The sequence below is a fragment of the Balaenoptera ricei genome, chromosome 18, assembly GCF_028023285.1.
Source record: "Balaenoptera ricei isolate mBalRic1 chromosome 18, mBalRic1.hap2, whole genome shotgun sequence".
Lineage (NCBI taxonomy): Eukaryota > Metazoa > Chordata > Mammalia > Artiodactyla > Balaenopteridae > Balaenoptera > Balaenoptera ricei.
The window spans coordinates 10,456,944-10,476,435 of record NC_082656.1 but is presented as its reverse complement, the minus strand read 5'-3'; the positions used below and the strand labels follow the sequence as shown (position 1 = coordinate 10,476,435).

The 19,492-nt window shown below is 39.4% G+C and overlaps 1 protein-coding gene across 5 annotated transcripts in view; it reads right to left on the bottom strand.

Moving 5' to 3' along the window:
- RFC3 (replication factor C subunit 3) overlaps window positions 1-19,492 on the bottom strand; it is a 775,950-nt gene that overhangs the window by 499,490 nt on the left and 256,968 nt on the right. For 4 of the 5 annotated variants that reach the window (XM_059902817.1, XM_059902818.1, XM_059902819.1 and 1 more), the window contains 2 exons: window positions 10,816-10,992; window positions 8,831-8,913 (listed from right to left, as the gene is read on the bottom strand). The exons of the other annotated variant lie outside the window; for it this stretch is intronic. The gene's annotated coding sequence lies outside the window, so the exon portion shown is untranslated. The remainder of the gene's footprint in view (window positions 1-8,830; window positions 8,914-10,815; window positions 10,993-19,492) is intronic. 5 annotated transcript variants of the gene reach the window in all.

Genomic DNA, 19,492 nt, shown 5'->3' with positions numbered 1-19,492 from the left:
ATAGTGCCGCAGTGAACATTCGCGTGCATGTGTCTTTTTTGAATTATGGTTTTCTCTGGGTATATGCCCAGTAGTGGGATTGCTGCATCATATGGTAATTCTACTTTTAGTTTTTTAAGGAAACTCCATACTGTTTTCCATAGTGGCCATATCAATTTACATTCCCACCAACAGTGCAAGAGGGTTCCCTTTTCTCCACACCCTCTCCAGCATTTGTTTGTAGATTTTCTGATGATGCCCATTGTAACCTTTGTGAGATGATACCTCACTGTAGTTTTGATTTGCATTTCTCTAATAATTAGTGATGTTGAGCAGTTTTTCATGTGCCTCTTGGCCATCTGTATGTCTTCTTTGGAGAAATGTCTATTTAGGTCTTCTGCCCATTTTTGGATTGGGTTGTTTTTTTTGATATTGAGCTACATGAGCTGTTTATATATTTTGGAGATTAAGCCTTTGTCAGTTGATTCGTTTGCAAATATTTTCTCCCATTCTGAGGGTTGTCTTTTCATGTTGTTTATGGTTTCCTTTGATGTGCAAAAGCTTTGAAGTTTCATTAGGTCCCATTTGTTTATTTTTGTTTTTATTTCCATTTCTCTAGGAGGTGGGTCAAAAAAGATCTTGCTGTGATTTATGTCAAAGAGTGTTCTTCTTATGTTTTCCTCTAAGAGTTTTATAGTGTCCGATCTTTCATTTAGGTCTTTAATCAAATTGGAGTTTATTTTTGTGTATGGTGTTAGGGAGTGCTTTAATTTCATTCTTTTACATGCAGCTGTCAAGTTTTCCCAGCACCACTTATTGAAGAGACTGTCTTTTCTCCATTGTATATCCTTGCCTCCTTTGTCATAGATTAGTTGACCATAGGTGTGTGGGTTTATCTCTGGGCTTTCTATCCTGCTCCATTGATCTATATTTCTGTTTCTGTGCCAGTACCATATTGTCTTGATTACTGTAGCTTTGTAGATAGTCTGAAGTCAGGGACTCTGATTCCTCCAGCTCTGTTTTTTCCCCTCAAGATTGCTTTGGCTATTTGGGATCTTCTGTGTCTCCATACAAATTTTAAGATTTTTTGTTCTAGTTCTATAAGAAATGCCATTGGTAATTTGATAGGGATTGCATTGAATCTGTAGATTGCTTTGGGTAATATAGTCACTTTCACAATGTTGATTCTTCCAATCCCAGAACATGGTATATCTCTCCATCTGTTTGCGTCATCTTTGATTTCTTTCATCAGTGTCTTATAGATTTCTGAGTACAGGTCTTTTACCTCCTTAGGTAGGTTTATTCCTAGATATTTTATTCTTTTTGTTGCAATGGTGAATGGGATTGTTTCCTTATTTCTCTTTCTGATCTCTCATTGTTAGTGTATACGAATGCAAGAGATTTCTGTGCAATAATTATGTATCCTGCAACTTTACCTAATTCACTGATTAGATCTAGCAGTTTTCTGGTGGCATCCGTACAGTGTCATGTGATCTGCAAACAGTGACAGTTTTACTTCTTTTCCAATTAGTATTCCTTGTATTTCTTTTTTTTCTCTGATTGCCATGGCTAGGACTTCCAAAACTATGTTGAATAATAGCGGCGAGAGTGGACATCCTTGTCTTGCTCCTGATCTTAGAGGAAATGCTTTCAGTTTTTCACCATTGAGAATGATGTTTGCTGTGAGTTTTCATATATGGCCTTTATTATGTTGAGGTAGGTTCCCTCTGTGCCCACTTTCTGGAGAGTTTTTATCATAAATAGGTGTTGAATTTTGTCAAAAGCTTTCCCTGCATCTACTGAGATGATCATATGGTTTTTATTCTTCAGTTTGTTAATATGGTGTATCACATTGATTGATTTGCATGTATTGAAGAATCCTTGCATCCCTGGGATAAGTCCCACTTGATCATGGTGTATGATCCTTTTAATGTGTTGTTGGATTCTGTTTGCTAGTATTTTGTTGAGGATTTTTGCATCTATATTCATCAGTGATATTGATCTGTAATTTTCTTTTTTTTGTAGTACCTCTGTCTGGTTTTGGTATTAGGGTGATGGTGGCCTCATAGAATAAGTTTGGCAGTGTTCCTTCCTCTGCAACTTTCTGGAAGAGGTTGAGGAGTTTTTCTTGTTTCTTGAGGTAGGATTGTATTGCTATAAACTTCCCTCTTAGAACTGCTTTTGCTGTATCCCATAGGTTTCAGATCGTCGTGTTTTCATTGTCATTTGTCTCTAGGTATCTTTTCCTTTCCTCTTTTATTTCTTCAGTGATCTCTTGGTTACTTAGTAAAGTATTCTTTAGCCTCCATGTGTTTGTGTTTTTTACGTTTTTTTCCCTGTAATTAATTTCTAATCTCATAGCATTGTGGTCAGAAAAGATGCTTGATATGATTTCAATTTTCTTAAATCTACTGAGGCTTGATTTGTGACCCAAGATGTGATCTATCCTGGAGAATGTTCTGTGTGCACTTGAGAAGAAAGTGTAATCTGCTGTTTTAGGATGGAATGTCCTATAAATATCAATTAAATCTATCTGGTCTATTGTGTCATTTAAAACTTGTTTCCTTATTAATTTTCTGTCTGGATGATCTGTCCATTAGTGTAAGTGAGGTGTTAAAGTCCCCCACTATTATTGTGTTACTGTTGATTTCCTCTTTTATTGCTGTTAGCATTTGCCTTAGTATACAGGTGCTCCTATGGTGGGTGCATATATATTTATAATTGTTATATCTTCTTCTTGGATTGACCCCTTGACCCTTGATCATTATGTAGTATCCTTCCTTGTCTCTTCTAACATTCTTTATTTTAAAGTCTATTTTATCTGATATGAGTATTGCTACTACAGGTTTATTTTGATTTCCATTTGCATGGAATATATTTTTCCATCCCCTCACTATCAGTCTGTATGTGTCCCTAGGTCTGAAATGGGTCTTTTGTAGACAACATATATGTGGGTATTGTTTTTGTATCCATTCAGCCAGCCTGTGTCTTTTGGTTGCAGCATTTAATCCATTCACATCTAAGGTAATTATCAATATGTATGCTCCTATTACCATTTTCTTAATCGTTTTGGGTTTGTTTTTGTAGGTCCTTTTCTTCTCCTGTGTTTCCCACTTAAAGATGTTCCTTTAACATTTGTTGTAGAGCTGGTTTTATGCGGCTGAATTCTTTTAGCTTTTGCTTGTCTGTAATTCTTTTGATTTCTCTGGCAAATCTGAATGAGATCTTTGCCAGGTAGAGTAATCTTGGTTGTAGGTTCTTCCCTTTCATCACTTTACATATATGGTGCCACTCCCTTCTGGCTTGTAGAGTTTCTGCTGAGAAATCTGCTGTTAATCTTATGGGAGTTCCCTTATATATTATTTGTCTTTTTTCCCTTGTTGCTTTTAATAATTTTTCTTTGTCTTTAATTTTTGTCAATTTGATTACTATGTATCTCAGAGTGTTTTTCCTTGGGTTTATCCTGCCTGGGACTCTCTGTGCTTCCTGGACTTTGGTGGCTGTTTCCTTTCCCATGTTAGGGAAGTTTTCGACTATAATCTATTCAAATATTTTCTCAGGTCCTTTCTCTCTCTTTTCCTTCTGGGACCCCTATAATGCGAATGTTGGTGCATTTAATGTTGTCCCAGAGGTCTCTTAGGCTGTCCTCATTTTTTTTCATTCTTTTTTCTTTATTCTGTTCTGCAGCAGTGATTTCCACCATTCTGTCTTCCAGGTCACTTATCTGTTCTTCTGCCTCAGTTATTCTGCTATTGATTCCTTCTAGTGTATTTTTCATCTCAGTTATTGTATTGTTCATCTCTGTTTGTTTGTTCTTTAATTCTTCTAGGTCTTTGTTAAACATTTTTTCCATCTTCTCATCTCTGCCTCCATTCTCTTTCTGAGATCCTGGATCATCTTCGTTATCATTATTCTGAATTCCTTTTCTGGAAGATTGCCTATCTCCACTTCATTTAGTTGTTTTTCTGAGATTTTATCTTGTTCCTTCATCTGGTACATAGTCCTCTGCCTTTTCATTTTGTCTGTCTTTCTGTGAATGTGGTTTTCATTCCACAGGCTGCAAAATTGCAGTTCTTCTTGCTTCTGCTGTCTGCCCTCTGGTAGATGAGGCTATCTAAGGGGCTTGTGTAAGCTTCCTGATGGGAGGGACTGGTGGTGGGTAGAGCCGGCCGTTGCTCTGGTGGGCAGAGCTCAGTAAAACTAATCTGCTTGTCTCCTGATGGGTGGGGCTGAGTTCTCTCCGTGTTGGTTGTTTGGCCTGAGGCGACCCAACACTGGAGCCTACCCAGGCTCTTTGGTGGGGCTAATGGCAGACTCTGGGAGGGCTCTCGCCAAGGAGTACTGCCCAGAACTTCTGCTGCCAGTGTCCCTGTCCCTGTGGTGAGCCACAGCCACACCCCGCCTCTGCAGGAGACCCTCCAACACTAGCAGGTAGGTCTGGTTCAGTCTCCTATGGGGTCAATGCTCCTTCCCCCTGGGTCCTGATGTGCACACTACTTTGTGTGTGCCCTCCAAGACTGGAGTCTCTGTTTCCCCCAGTCCTGTCGAGGTCCTGCAATCAAATCCTGCTAGCTTTCAAAGTCTGATTCTCTGGGAATTCCTCCTCCCGTTGCTGGACCCCCAGGTTGGGAAGCCTGACGTGGGGCTCAGAACCTTCACTCCAGTGGCTGGACTTCTGTGGTATAATTGTTCTCCAGTTTGTGAGTCACCCACCCAGCTGTTATGGGATTTGATTTTATTGTGATTGCACCCCTCCCAACATCTCATTGCAGCTTCTCCTTTGTCTTTGGATGTGGGGTATCTTTTTTGGTGAGTTCCAGTGTCTCCCTTTCAATGATTGTTCAGCAGTTAGTTGTGATTCCGATGCTCTCGCAAGAGCGAGTGAGTGCACGGTCCTTCTACTCCGCCATCTTGAACCAATCTCAGCAACATGTTTTTAAATATTATATGATTTGTTTGAATATGTTTCTTAAATAATGAGAGAGAAAAGAAAAGGTTTATGGCTACTTTAAGAAGTCACTGCAGGGCTTGCTTATTTTATGAAAATGAAGTATCACTAAGCAGGAGGAGGTTTTTTTTTTTTTTTAAATTTTCATTTTTTTAATTAATTAATTTATTTATTTCTGGCTGCACTGGGTCTTCGTTGCTGCCCGCAGTCTTTCCCTAGTTACGGCGAGTGGGGGCTACTCCTCATTGTGGTGCACGCGCTTCTCATTGTGGTGGCTTCTCTTCTTGCAGAGCACAGGCTCTAGGCACATGGGCTCAGTAGTTGTGCCTTGTGGGCTATAGTGTGCAGGCTCAGTAGTTGTGGCATACAAGCTTAGCTGTTCCATGGCACATGGGATCTTCCCAGACCAGGGCTTGAGCCTGTGTCCCCTGCATTGGCAGGCAGATTCTTAACCACTGCACCACCAGGGATCTCCCAGGAGGAGGTTATTTAAAGGCCCATTAAATTGTTGTTGCCAGGGCTTCCCTGGTGGCGCAGTGGTTAAGAATCCGCCTGACAATGCAGGGGACACGGGTTCAAGCCCTGGTCCGGGAAGATCCCACATGCCACGGAGCAACTAAGCCCGTGCGCCACAACTACTGAGCCTGCACTGTAGAGCCTGCGAGCCACAACTACTGAGCCCACAAGCCACAACTACTGAAGCCCGCAAGCCTAGAGCCCGTGCTCCGCAACAAGAGAAGCCACTGCAATGAGAAGCCCACGCACCGCAACGAAGAGTAGCCCCCGCTCGCCACAACTAGAGAAAGCCCGCGGGCAGCAACAAAGATCCAACCCAGCCGAAAATTAATTAATTAATTAATTAATTAATTAATTAATTAAAAAAATTGTTGTTGCCGAAGTAACCTCCCCCTGATTTTAGGAAAATCTTGACTGGGAATCATGCCAGAGACAGAAACATAACACATCTCATTTTTCTTTCTTCTCTCCTTGCTTTAGCCTAGAGGGAAAGAACAAGGAGTTTATCCTCAGAGCTGCCTGGACCACATATGGAGTCAAGTGTCACTTTAAGAAGCTGAGGGATAAGGAGACGCCCATCCAGAGACAAGCAACCAACAGAAAAAGGACTCTGAAGACCAAGTCACAGGATGAAAATTTGCAGCACCTGGAAATGTCTAGTTTGGAGAGGGGGACAGTTAAGGAGAAATACAATAGCTAATTCAAATATTTAGAGGTCTATAATGTAGAATACATCTTAAAATGTGTTTGTGTGGTAGCAGACAGCAAAATCTGTCTGCATCTGAGCAAGTGTCTGATGGCAGCCCCCACCCCAACTGCAAGCAGTCATGGACTTCTATCCTCCTCCTCCACATTGTTGTTCCCTTAATTTTCTTGTGGGGAACCTGGCTACTTCAGCTTTCCCCCCTGGCTCTTTTCCCTCATCCAAAAAATATATGTACAGATAGAGTACAAAAATATATCTAAAGATAGATATAGTCTTATTTAGCCATCATTATATAAGGGATGCTGTTTGCCTGGACTGTCTATAGGAAATTTTATTATTTATGTCAAACTGTAAATACATACATGTATATGCATATATATATATAATATATAATGTGATTATAAACATAATTCACATTCCTTAGAGGGAAATATTAGAAAATGTAAAAAACAGGAATTATGCATAGTCCTACTACCCAAAATTATGCTAAAATTATGCTTCTTTTCCTCATGACTATGTGCTCCGAGTAGTTTTATAATGTTGTGATCTTTGTACATACTTTTATATATCCGTCTCTTCACTCGTTAAAACATAAAGATTTTTGTATTATTAAAAATACTTCTAAATATTCAATGATTTTATAGTTTTCCATTATAACATTATTTTACTATTCTATTATTTTGCAGCATTAGAGTGATTATCAATTGTCCTTATTATATATTGGGTTAATTTGTTATTAACCCATCTATTTTTTTTCCTCAGAATTCTTATTTTGCTCCATGACCCTCTCTTTTAGGTGTGTAGGCTTTGTCTCAGGGAAAGGATGAGAGGGCAGATGGAAATAGTTCATCCTCAGCTTCCGAGTTTTAAAGCAGACTTTTGAAACTTGCAGCAAAGACAATGCAAAAAGTTATTTTATTTATTTTTGAGTCTCAAAAGTCTGACTTCTGAGTATCAAAATCATGATGTATTTGTGGCATTTCATTTATGTCATGAACAATAAACTTGAAAGCATGTGAAATTAGCCAAAGTAGTTTAGAAGGGATTACAATTTATAAGGAAGAGAGAAGTGTAGGATATGAGAGAAAGCCATAGAGTTAGATGGTGTAGGTCTCTGAAAAGAGAGTCTGCCCTCTAACCATCATCATCAGGGCCAAAACTCTTGGGAGGGGGTGAGGGGCAAAGAATCCCAGATAGATTTGGGGATCTGAGCATAGAGGAGACCAGTGGGGGAGAAGGCCCCACTTCTACTAGAGACTATGCAAGAGGTAAGCCTTAAAGGGGTCCCTGTATCACTGTGGCAAGGTGACAGTGGGTAGAGATGGTGGCATGAGGAGTCTATACCAAGGCACCTGAGAAAGCTCCACAGAGCACAATTCTGCCTGTGCCTCCCTGAGAGACAAAGGGGGGTGGGGGGGTGGTCACTAAAAAAGAGCTTGCACACTCATCACATCCCAGTGGCTGAAGGGAGCACAGTAACTGGAGACCAGTGGGAACCCCAATGCCTCAGCAGACACCACACAGTCACATACCCCAGGAAACAGGTAGAATGATACATTTGCCAGGTGTCAGCCTAGGCAGAGAACGTCCCAAGTGTAGTCTCTTCTCCATGCCTTGAGGTAATGGAACTTCCCCACAATTGAGAGGCAATCTCAGAGGAGGAATCCTGAACTGACTGGGGGGAAAAATAAGCCTCTGAATTGACTAAGAAAGCCATAATTTGACTGAGTCTACCATGAATTGGCTGAGATTAAATCTCCAAGGGGAATGAGGAGCTCAACGTCAATGTTAGTCTGAGTTGGAGAAAAATGATTACTTTTTTGCACACCCAAATTTGTCACCACTGCATAATTAATACCATACTACATAGTTTCATAGCAATGATAACTTTCAATGATAATACCCTTTCAACTGGGTTCAGTCACTTAATTTTTGCCCATTTATCCCTTCAACAAATATATTAAGCACCTATATTTTCTAGGCATTGTACTAGACAGCTAGAGCAGAGAACAAAACAGATGCAGCTGCTCACTGTCTTCACTGACTTCCAACCAGAAAGACTGACAATGAAGAAGTTATTACAACAAATTACTATAGCCATTATGACAAGGGAGGAGTCCTAACCTACCCTTCTAGGCAAAACAACAGTGACACAGAACCCCCACAGAATTAGCAGACGTAAGGAAGGGAAAAGTATCCCAGAGAAAGAAAACAGCCTACCCAAAGTGCCAGGAGTCACATAGAGAAGGATGACATGGTCACCCATTGCTGAGCATGCATTCAGCACTTGAGGATACATATGGTGTGTGTTATAAATGGAGTTTCAAATTCAGGGGGTTATGATGCCATAGTTTAAAGAAAAAGGTAGGACTAAGAACTAGAATCAGAAAAATAAATTCTGTGAGAATCAGAAAAATAAATTCTGTGAGCAATACTTTCTCAATATTTGATAGCTTACCATTTCTATTTCCACTTAAATAGGTAAAGAGATACCTCAGTTTTCTATGAATGAAACAGAGACAGCTAATGGCTTACCCCAATATTCATTTTCCACTTTTTCTCTGATTTTTAAAAAAAAAGGATTTTACTCAGTGCCATCATATGCCTAGCTTTTCTCCAACTTCAGAGGTGACCAACAGAAATAAATCCCAGACATTGAGAAGTAAAAGTGTAGGAGGTACCTCTAGGAAATCTTCTTTAAAGTTTCCTTTGTCCTGCTGCCATCCTAGAATATGACCGTGATGTCTGCATCTCCAGCTGCCATCTTGAAATATAAGGACAAAGTTCATACTCTAGGGCTTGTAGAATGAAGAGTGGGAAGTATATCCTGATTACCAATAATTTTGTAAAGCCACAAGACTAGCCCACCAAATTGCTTTTACATGAGAGAAATAAACTGTCAAGTTTAACCCACTGTTATTTTCTTTTCTGTTATATGCAGCCAAACCTAATCCTAATACAATGTTGTAAGGAGTTGATTTAGGATAGCTGAGAAGTAAATGTTCTAAATCTACAGCAAGGCCCAAGACACAAATCAGATAACTGTAAAGCTAAAAAGAAATCTAGAAGTCATTTGGTCTGTTTTGTAAACTTGACCATATCACTCTCTGGGGTGCGGCTGTTCAAACGCTCCTCCTCATTGACAAGATAATGTCAAAGTTTAAGCTTCTTGAATGGTCATGATCCAGTCCTGTCTACCTCTCCATCCTGATTTCCTATCAAAGAAATTATGTTCAGGAATTATCAACTATTTTTAGTATCTTGATACAACATGTACTTCATAAGCCCATGTGTTTATTATGTCCTGTTCTTGCTGTTAAAAATATACTTCCCCTGCTTGGCCATTTTGCTCAAAAATGTACTTCTCCATGAAAGATGCCTACCTCCAAACCACCAGACAGACTGATTGCTTCTTCCTTTGTGTGATTTTACAATATACATATTTTTTCTAATATTATACTTAGGTGTGTAAATAAGTAGTCACCATCTAATGTGATATTGTTTATTTCTGTATTCCCAGTGCCCAGCACAGTAATATATAGTAGGTGCTGAATATTTGTTGAATTGACTTGCATTTCAGATTAGGAAATTAAGGACTCTGAAAAAGTAATCAACCTAGGTATTAACAGAGCACCAAAGTTTACATCAGGAGTCAAAAGAGAAAAGATGAAGCCAAAATATCATATTTATATCTGATAGAGGTCAAGTTGGAAGACCTGGCTTATATTGATATCTTGGGACTCACTAATAATGAAGTCCAGAATTGGGCAGACTTACCCAACTAGGCACAGAAGCACTGGACCAGGGCAGGACTCCCCATGTGGAATAATGGAGGAGAATTCATGGTCACTTCCAAGAGGAGAAAGACGGGAGCTGAGCTGAGCTGAGCTGAGCATGCCCTGTTATTCCTCCAAAATCGACTCATAGACTAAGAATCTCCTCAGAGGCAGGGTGATTGATGGGGCAGAGGGAAGCCCAGACCTACAACTAATTGAGCTCCTTTCACATGACCAAAGCATCAGAAGTGGGAAAGAGGACCATTCCCCAGATTTTGATTCTCTTAACTCATTGGGCTTAAGCATGAAGCTGTGGATGCAAATAATCAATTAAAAAATCTATAATAAGAATAGAAGAGAGCTTTATTCAAGCCAAACTGAGGACTATAGCCCAGGAAACAACCTCTCAAGGGACTGCTCTGAAGAGGTAGGGGAAGAGCCAGTATATATATGAATTTTTTGGCTGGGAAATACATGTAGTCTAGCATATATCTTGGTAAAAAATTACTGCTAATCACAAAAAACAGATATCTCAAGTTAGTGATTTTAGTGTTTTTCTATGTATAGGAAGATGCAAGAATCTGGGGTCACTGAAATTCTTCCTTAGATATGCACCTTAACTATCTAGGACCCCCGATATATCTGAACGACAGAATGCTTCATCCTGTTTTGTTTTTTTGCATCCTGAATTCCCCTTAGGGCACACTGTCAGTGGGGCAACTGCAGTGGGTTGTGATTTAACTCTTTGTATAACTGGATGATGAGTGACACTCTTTTCTTTAATGGTTAAAGCAGATGTACAATGTATGTTTGACAGGCCGTAAGACAGCCTGTCTTAGCATAAAATTCAAGCCAAATCACGTTATAAGCCCAGAATGACTTCCCCATACCTCAGTATGTGAAAATTTCTTCCATCAAAGCCTATGGTCAGCAAGAGTTGTAGCTGTCTGCCTTGGGAGACCTTTCATGAGGCCACCTTCATAAGATCACAAGCTACACGTCTCTGCTCTTTTGAGTTTCCTCCTGGGTCTAGTGGCAGGCAGCTTAAAAGTCGTCCCCACAAGAATCTGCAATGCGTCAGACGAATACATTCAATATATCAACTTTGGATCCACTCCATACCAAAAGCTGAAAATGTATCCCCTATTTTATTTTCTGCCCCGAATTATGTCCACATATGCTATCCAATACAGCATGACAAAGGTTCTGCAGAGATTAAACGCTATCTTGAAGATATTTCGATAATAAAACACCTATAAAGAGATGCTTCAACTTTGAACACGATTTCCTCTCTATTATTAAATTCCAAGAAAGAAATTAAAGTCCAAAGACTAAATTCTTTTACAAGTTGAAATTCAAAAACATTGAAATCCAAGGGAACTAAAGTCTGAAATCAAATTCTTGTGTGTTAAAGTTCAAAGCGCAAAGTTCAATTACAAAACAAAAACCATTCACTGATTTGTTATTCCACCGAGGCTCAGCAAAAGGGATTTTTATGCCTCGGTATTCAGCAACTACAACAGTTCCTCTCTGGAATGGATTTGGAGTTTCCGAAGCCCCAGAAGTCATAGTAATTCAATACTTAGTCCCTCAGGAGCCTCACTTCTAAAGAACCCTAAGAGTTAACAGGACACAGAGAATTATCACAGGGTTTTTCCAGATCCATCTAGTTTAGAAAGCCATTCTCCTGCCCTTAGATCAATTACAAAATTACATTCCCAGAACCAGGGCTACCAAGACCCTGAGAGAAATCTGATGATGTCTGGGAAAAAAGGAAAATATTCTTGGATTCAACCTAGTAGGAAGTCTGTCATTCAAGACCAATTGTCTGGATTGCTTACTTAAGCCAAACGAGGAAAATTCTCCGAACGAGAAGTTATTTTGAGACTACACTTGCATTTAGCACTTTCATTTACATTTCTTTACATTTTTGTGAGAAAAAAAAAATCTATCTATGCTTCCTGCATCCTCACAGTGTCATTTGAGGCATTTCTGCCTCCTTGCACATTTAGATAACTGTAATGGGATCAGCTCCAATCACAGGAACTCAAGTACCTTTCTTCCCCATCCAGCACATCCAGGACCTCTTAATTCCATTTTCCTATTAAACCTTGGGCCCCTAATACTGTGTAGTGACATAAGTGCACCACCTCTCAGAAAGAGGCTTTTTCGGTCCTGTGCCACAGTGGCTGCCTCACTGCCTCTGGCTCTGGGATTGCTTGGGCAGTGCAACTCACCCCCTAGAGAAGAGTTCCCCTTCATTCCCAATTTGTTTTGGCTGAAGATCCACCCTGAACAGATTCCTGCACTAAGTGATTTTGATGTTTCTGCAGCTTGTGTCCCTGGGGAAAACAGTTTTAAATGTCCCAGCGTCTGAGTAGCTTTTTTGTTCAACTATATCTTTTTTCTGAAGTACTGAAACATACCACTGGTACTGAATTTCCCTCTGTTATTTCAGCACTCCTTTCAGGAAAGCTATTTGAGCTTAACAATTTAATCTACTTCTTAAAGTGGCCACTTTCCTTCTCTAATCTGTGTGGGAGCTAATGCAACTGGTTGAAACTTAGCGCCTCCCTTCCATTTATTTCATCTTTGCTTTCTGGTTCAGTTTTTATAACTTCTCTGGATTCTTCATCATCATCATCATCATAGAGAAGAAATCAAGAAGTTCTGGATTCATTGTTCAAATTTTGTCTACCTTACTCTTGATGAGATGAATAATCCCCACCTAGAGATATTCTTCCATCAGACATTTAATCAAAGCCTGGACTTGTTCTCTGATTCTCACATCTAGATTTCATCACATCTTCTCTCAACTTTCTTTTAGGATCCTCATTTCATAAATGTATTGACAAAGGTCAGTAAGTTCCCTCAGGGCAAAGGTAATGCCTGGTTCAACTGCAATGATGTGTCACATGGAAACTCAGCTGAAAAATGCTTTGAATATTTCACATGGATTTCCTTCCTCAATTCTGCCCCAATTTTTTATAACCACTTGGTACAGCTGTCCCACTCTTTAAGGAGTGGTTCTCCAACTGCTCTGAGTGGGGACCTATGGCTTTCAGAAGTCATCATCCCTCGGTGACTTGGCCTTTCTTGAAGGAATCAGATCTGGTATCTGCTAGATTTGTTTGGATCCCAGTCATCATTTCTGATCTAATAACAAAAATGTCTTTCCTTCTTTTAGAGCAGTTGGAATCTGGGTACTGCTTTTTCCCCCCTTTTATATTGGTCAAACGTCATCTTTAAGATGCCCTTTTCTTCTTTACTCTTCCTTAACATAAATGAATAAATTTTTAAAATCTCTTCCTCCAGCTTAATTGGCCTGTGTTCCTTTATTTTTTTAATCTTTCACTGCTTGTGAGTTTGACAATAAAACTGAAGTACACCTTTCAAACCACTACAGTTTCTTCTTGTTTTCCTAAGCAAATGAATTTATTACTAGAGGCAAACAGTTCCAGGCACTGAGCATTTTTGTTTCCTTCTACCTTTGGGTTTGTAATAATGTCATTTAGTTGAATTTCTATCTTAAGGGGATGGCATTATTTAATAAGGGCTCACATCTCTTACTTGTTCATTAAGTCTAACATAAGAACAAGGGTGAAGCCACAATTTGGGTGTCAGATATCAAGCCAGAGTTATAACTTATGATATTAACATAGAGCCGATCTGAGATTCTATGATAGGACAGTGAGTCTTGAAAGTCAGAGGAAATGCCACATGAAATCAAGGTTAGTCAGTCCCTCCAGAGTGCCCTCCTTCATCCTGAAAGAGGAATAGAACCTAGTATTTCCAATCTAGATGACCTAGATTAACTATGCTTGGTACTAACCATATAAAGATAGAGCATCTCTAGTGCTCTGTTCACATGCAGAATTCAGCTGCCTTGCAGTTGAAAAGTGGCAAATATTCTTCTGACAACCAATGTGTAAAACAGTTACACATTGCAGAGAAGAGTAAAACTCTTCTCTGCAATGGAATCTTTGTCTCAACAAGGAAAAGCAAGGCCTGTGCAGTAAACTAAAGCAATCTACCTGAAGCCCCCAACACAGCCAGAGGGTTGTGTCTTATTTTCTCACAAAAATTGCGTAAGTCATAAGTTACAGTCACCTGCTAAGCTCAAAATACCTCATGACAGCTTAAATTTCTTTCTCAGGCGACGGAAGTTCAAAGTCAAGTACAAAAGTGTAAAAACACATTTGGCCTAAAATAAGCCTCTATAAACCAGCAAGGTTTCTCCCCCAAACTAAAGTCCAAGACCCACGATGTAGGCCCCGGATGCACAAAAAGCTTCTGCCCAAATTGTCCCCCTCGAATTTTTCGTTTATTTTTCTTTCTCAATGTTGCTGGTGAATAAACAAAACTTGGGAATCTCTGAGAGCCCCTCCCCAATAAATAGCACCTTTAATACACACTCGGCTTATAAACAAGTTGAGAAGTACAACAAAACAGAAAAGTAGGAGGTCAAAATAATGCCTGTTACTGATAGAGGGCAGGCTGCAGGATATGGTTTGTTGGGGGGCAGGGGCGGGGGTGCAGTGCTAGAGGTGGATAGGCCTCCCTGTAGGTAGGAAGTCTGACTAGTTAAGATTTATAACTTAGAACACACAGGCTCATTCCAAACAGGAAGAAAGTTGGAGCTAAGTCAAGCAGGTTCATTTATTCTTCCCAAAGCTGACAATCAAAAAAGACTCGATCTCTCTAGGAGCTGGATGAATAAAGGATGGAGAGAGACCTACAATGACATTAAGAGATCTCACTTTACAGGAAGGAAACATCAGAAATGGGAATTATTCCCAGCTAACAATGCTTGCAAACAAGGTTAAATTCTTTGCTTACTGGTTTTTACACTGAGAACAACTTTTCTCAATATATTTGTGCAATTCTGATAGGATAACATTCTCATATTTAGTTTTCAGTACCACAATGCGCTGCAATTTAATAAATCCCATTCGTGGAGTATCAATGTTTCACAATATTGATATTATTTTCATAAAATTTGTTATCAGAAAGTCAATTTTAGAATTTAGTCTTCAACTTCACAATTTGGGGAATGTATTCATAGTTACGTCTGTTATTTAATGTCTGGAAATTGATTTCCCATAAGATTATAGGCCAGATGATTCACTGACAACTAATTTCCCAAAGACTTCAGTAGGAGCATATGTGTAATGGCTTAAGAATGACCTTACACAAAAATATTCACCATTTAGATGCACTGTATTGTCAACTAAAGAATCCAATCTTTGCAAAACAGGAGATAGAGGGTGGGGAAAAATTAAGAATAGATTTTCCCTTAGATGACATGAGCAAAGTTGACTTCTTTCAACAATTCAAAAATCATTTTCATCTAACCTTTGTGTAAAGACAGCCTACACCTGTATTATTTTATGCACTCAACTTATCCAAGATATATCATTACATTTATACACGTTCTTTACCTTCTTTTAACAATGATTTATTTTCAATGTACAGGTCTTAAGCATTGTTTTTTAAACTTATTACTAATTATTTTAGCATTTTTGATGTATTTGTAAATTATTTAAACTTTATTTTCCAATAATTTACTTGTTTATATAAAAATACAATTAATTTGTGTATATTAACTTTATATCTTGCGAGCCTGCTAAATTCACTAATTTGTTAAAAGAATTGTTTAGGATCTTTCAGGTAAACAATAATTTCACCTGCTAAAAAAACAATTTTCCTCCATCCTTTTGTTTCCTTATGCCTGTTATGCATTTTTCTTGCCTTATTAAACTGGCTAGTTAATGATATACATGTTAACAAGCTGGGAGAAAACGTACTTACTTTGAAATGCAGCAAAAACATAAGATGACTAAAGAATGGAGTGATGGATAGATATGTGATAAAGCAAATACAGTTAAATGTTCACTGTAAAATACCAGTATGAATGTTCATTGTCACTTTTTTTTCAGTTTTCTGTATGTTGGAAACTTTAATAAGATGACATTAGGACAATAAAAACCAAAGCAACAATCCAATTTTGAGAGAGGGACTGAGGCGGAAAGAGACAAGGACAATGGACATCATAGGTTTTGAGAGACAGGCTAATATTGGTGAAATCCAAGGCACAGGATTAAAAACAGATGAGCAGCGTCTCTGTCTCATCAAGAGAAAATATGAATGCACACAGAGTAAATCAGATACATACAAATGAACATATAGTAATATAGGATGCATACATATTTGGTTTTGGTAGCTGGCTGGTAAGGAGATAAGGTTATCTGCTCTAAATGAAGTTCTGGAAAAGGTATTGTGGAGACTCGATCTGAGAAATATGAGTTTGCTGGGTAGTACTGAGGGTCTATTTCTTGGTTGGTGGCTATGAATGTAGTTGAGGGCAGTCTGTGCTCAACTGCCTGGATCCAGTTTCTCCACCTGCGAAACAGGATAATAATGGCCAACTTCAAGATCATTAAGAGAATTACGTGAGAGAATATCTGTAAAGAATCTAACACAGTGTCCCACATAAAGACCAAGAAGTTTTTTCCATGCCTACTGCTAGTGATTATTTTGTACAGCCACACTTCAGGAAGTTGCTAAAGTTTCTCATGCTGCTATCTACAGAGAAGGTAATTTCAGTAGGCAATTAGCCCATCAAAAGAGCTGAAACAGGCACAGAAAGTACCAAGCCACAAAGGTACCATGCAGTGTTTGTAACCAGCATTAGGTTGTAATTTAAATGAGAGTTAAGGTTTGTAGGGACCACTTTCCTTTACTGAGAGGAAAGTAATTTATTATAAGTCTTGCATACCACAATCAAACTGATAAAGAGCATCTCATGATAACATTCCAAATTTCCACAGGAATTGTGAACAGGAAAGAAACCAAGGGGCAAATAGCTAATACAATTTAGCTCATCAATTTGAAAAATATGAAATGATTATGTCTTTCTTGAGAACTAGGTAGAAAGAAAATGGCTGCTAAGGATTGATTTTGTAATTTTTAAGAAATGTGTTTCATGATTTGGAGGGCTATAATTTGGAAATAACATTTAAATTCCTATTACTCAGTTCTATAACTCAAAGTATAGCACAGTACTTAAGGAAAAACCACAGCAAGAGGTTTTGTGTGTGTGTGTGTGACGCATATTACACAACTTCAAATCTTAGGAACAAAACTTAATTTATATTATAAAAACATAAAATCAAAGGGGAGTGACGTCAGTATCATGGCAGCTTAAGATGTACCTCATCTTTGTCTCCCCACCAACAATAAAATTTGGCATCCACCCATGGACAGTAATCTCTTTCAGGAAGCTGTGGAATCCAGCACCATAAGCCAAGGGACCCAGGAGGAGTCTCGTCCAGCCATCCATCAGGTAATAGGGAGACAGACCTCAGTCCCAGATGTGGACCCTGTCATGGCCTATAAACTGGCCCCAGCCTCTCTCAACCACCATCTAGGAGCCCCTGAGAACACCAACTTAGACATTCACTCAAGGACAAGACAGACTTTGCAAAAGTTCAGGTTTCCAGAGAAGTCCCAAAATTCCGCTGGAGAAAAAAAAAAGTTTGGATGTATTGGAGGAGGTAAGAGGGACAGTTTGACTTTACCCACATCACCCCTCCACCCAGGGATGGCACAGCTCAGGGCCAAGAGAGATCTTCCTCGCAGTGATTTATCCCACAGAAGAAAGGGAGAGCATGTGAGTGAACACCCAGCTGCCCCAGCTGTACACGACACTGCCAAAGGGGCTCCCTTCTCTCTTGCTCCATCCAGAGTATAGAATCATGAGCTACATGACTGAGGGCAGGAAGAAGTGGGGAGAGTGGCAGATACAACTATTGAAGGACAGTAAGGGGCACAGATCTTAACTGTGTCGTGAATTCCACCAAGAACCTGACCAACAGCTGCTGGGAATGCATTACCAGTGGATCACAACTGGCTCACGGGAACCTCAAGCACTCTGTGTGCCTCACCTACAAACTCCCCATCTTGTGGCCAGCTCCCTGCATGTGCTCCCAATGGTGGCAGCAAGAATAAGCTTTGGAAGATAGTTAGTGAGCATGCACATAAGCTGGCCAAATCTGCAGGCCAGGGAGAGATCACAAACTTGACCCTAAGCACCACCTGTGGGAAACAAAAGAGAGGCTGTCAGCACTCACTCAGCCTGGTGCACTGAAGGATCCAGAGAAGGCATAAAGCCTAAGAATTCTGCCACAAGAGGGAGCAAGAAGCCTGGAGGAGAGCTTCCCTGGTGGCGCAGCGGTTGAGAATCTGCCTGCCAGTGCAGGGGACACGGGTTCGAGCCCTGGTCTGGGAAGATCCCACATGCTGCGGAGCAACTAGGCCCGTGAGCCACAATTACTGAGCCTGCGCGTCTGGAGCCTGTGCTCCGCAACAGGAGAGGCCGCGATAATGAGAGGCCCGCGCACCGTGATGAAGAGTGGCCCCCACTTGCCACAACTAGAGAAAGCCCTCACACAGAAACGAAAACCCAACACAGCCATAAATCAAAAAATAAATAAATAAAAATTTAAAAAAAAAGAAGCCTGGAGGAGGTATACTCCAAAAAGGGTCTAAGATAGCCTCAGAATCTCTAATAAGGCTGATGGGAGGTATCTCTCTCCCAGAAGCAGTTAGTGAAGCCTGGAGGGGGTGACTGCTACTTCACAAGTAAAGAAATAATGCAAAAGTTCAAAGAACCTGAAAAATCAAGATAACACGACACCACCAAAGGATCACAGTAATCTTCTGGTAACCAAACCCAAAGACATGGAGATCTGTGATTTACCCAATAAAGAATTCAAGTTTTAAGGAAGCTTGATGAGGTGCAAGAAAACACAGAAAGACAACTGAACCAAATCAGGAAAACAATAAATGAACAAAATAAGAAGTTTAGCAAATGCTCATAGCAGCACTATTTACAACAGCCAAGACACAGAAACAACCCAAATACCCATCAACAGATGACTGGCTTAAGAAGATGTGGTATGTATATATATATATATATATATATATATATAGTGGAATATTATTCAGCCATAAAAAAGAATGAAATATTGCCATTTGCAGCAACATGGATAGACCTAGAGAATATCATACTAAGTGAAGTAAGTCAGACAAAGACAAATATATGATGTCACTTGTATGTGGAATCTAAAAAATAATACAGACAAATCTATATACAAAACAGTCTCACAGACACAGAAAACAAACTTATGGTTACCAAAGGGGAAAGGGAGGGGAGAGGGATAAATCAGGAGTTTGGGATTAACAAATACAAACTACTACACATAAAATAGATAAGGAACAAGGATTTACTGTATAACACAGGGAACTATATTCAATAACCTGTAATAACCTATAATGGAAAATAATCTAAAAAAATACATATGTAACTGAATCACTTTGCTGTACACTTAAAACTAACAGAATACTGTAAATCAACTATGCTTCAATTAAAAAAAAAAAAAAAGAAGAAGAAGAAGAAAAGTTTAGCAGAGAGACAGAAGTCATAAAAAGGAACCAAATGGAAATTCTGGGGCTGAAGGATACAATGAATGAAATGAAAAATGAAATAGAGAACATCAATGGCAG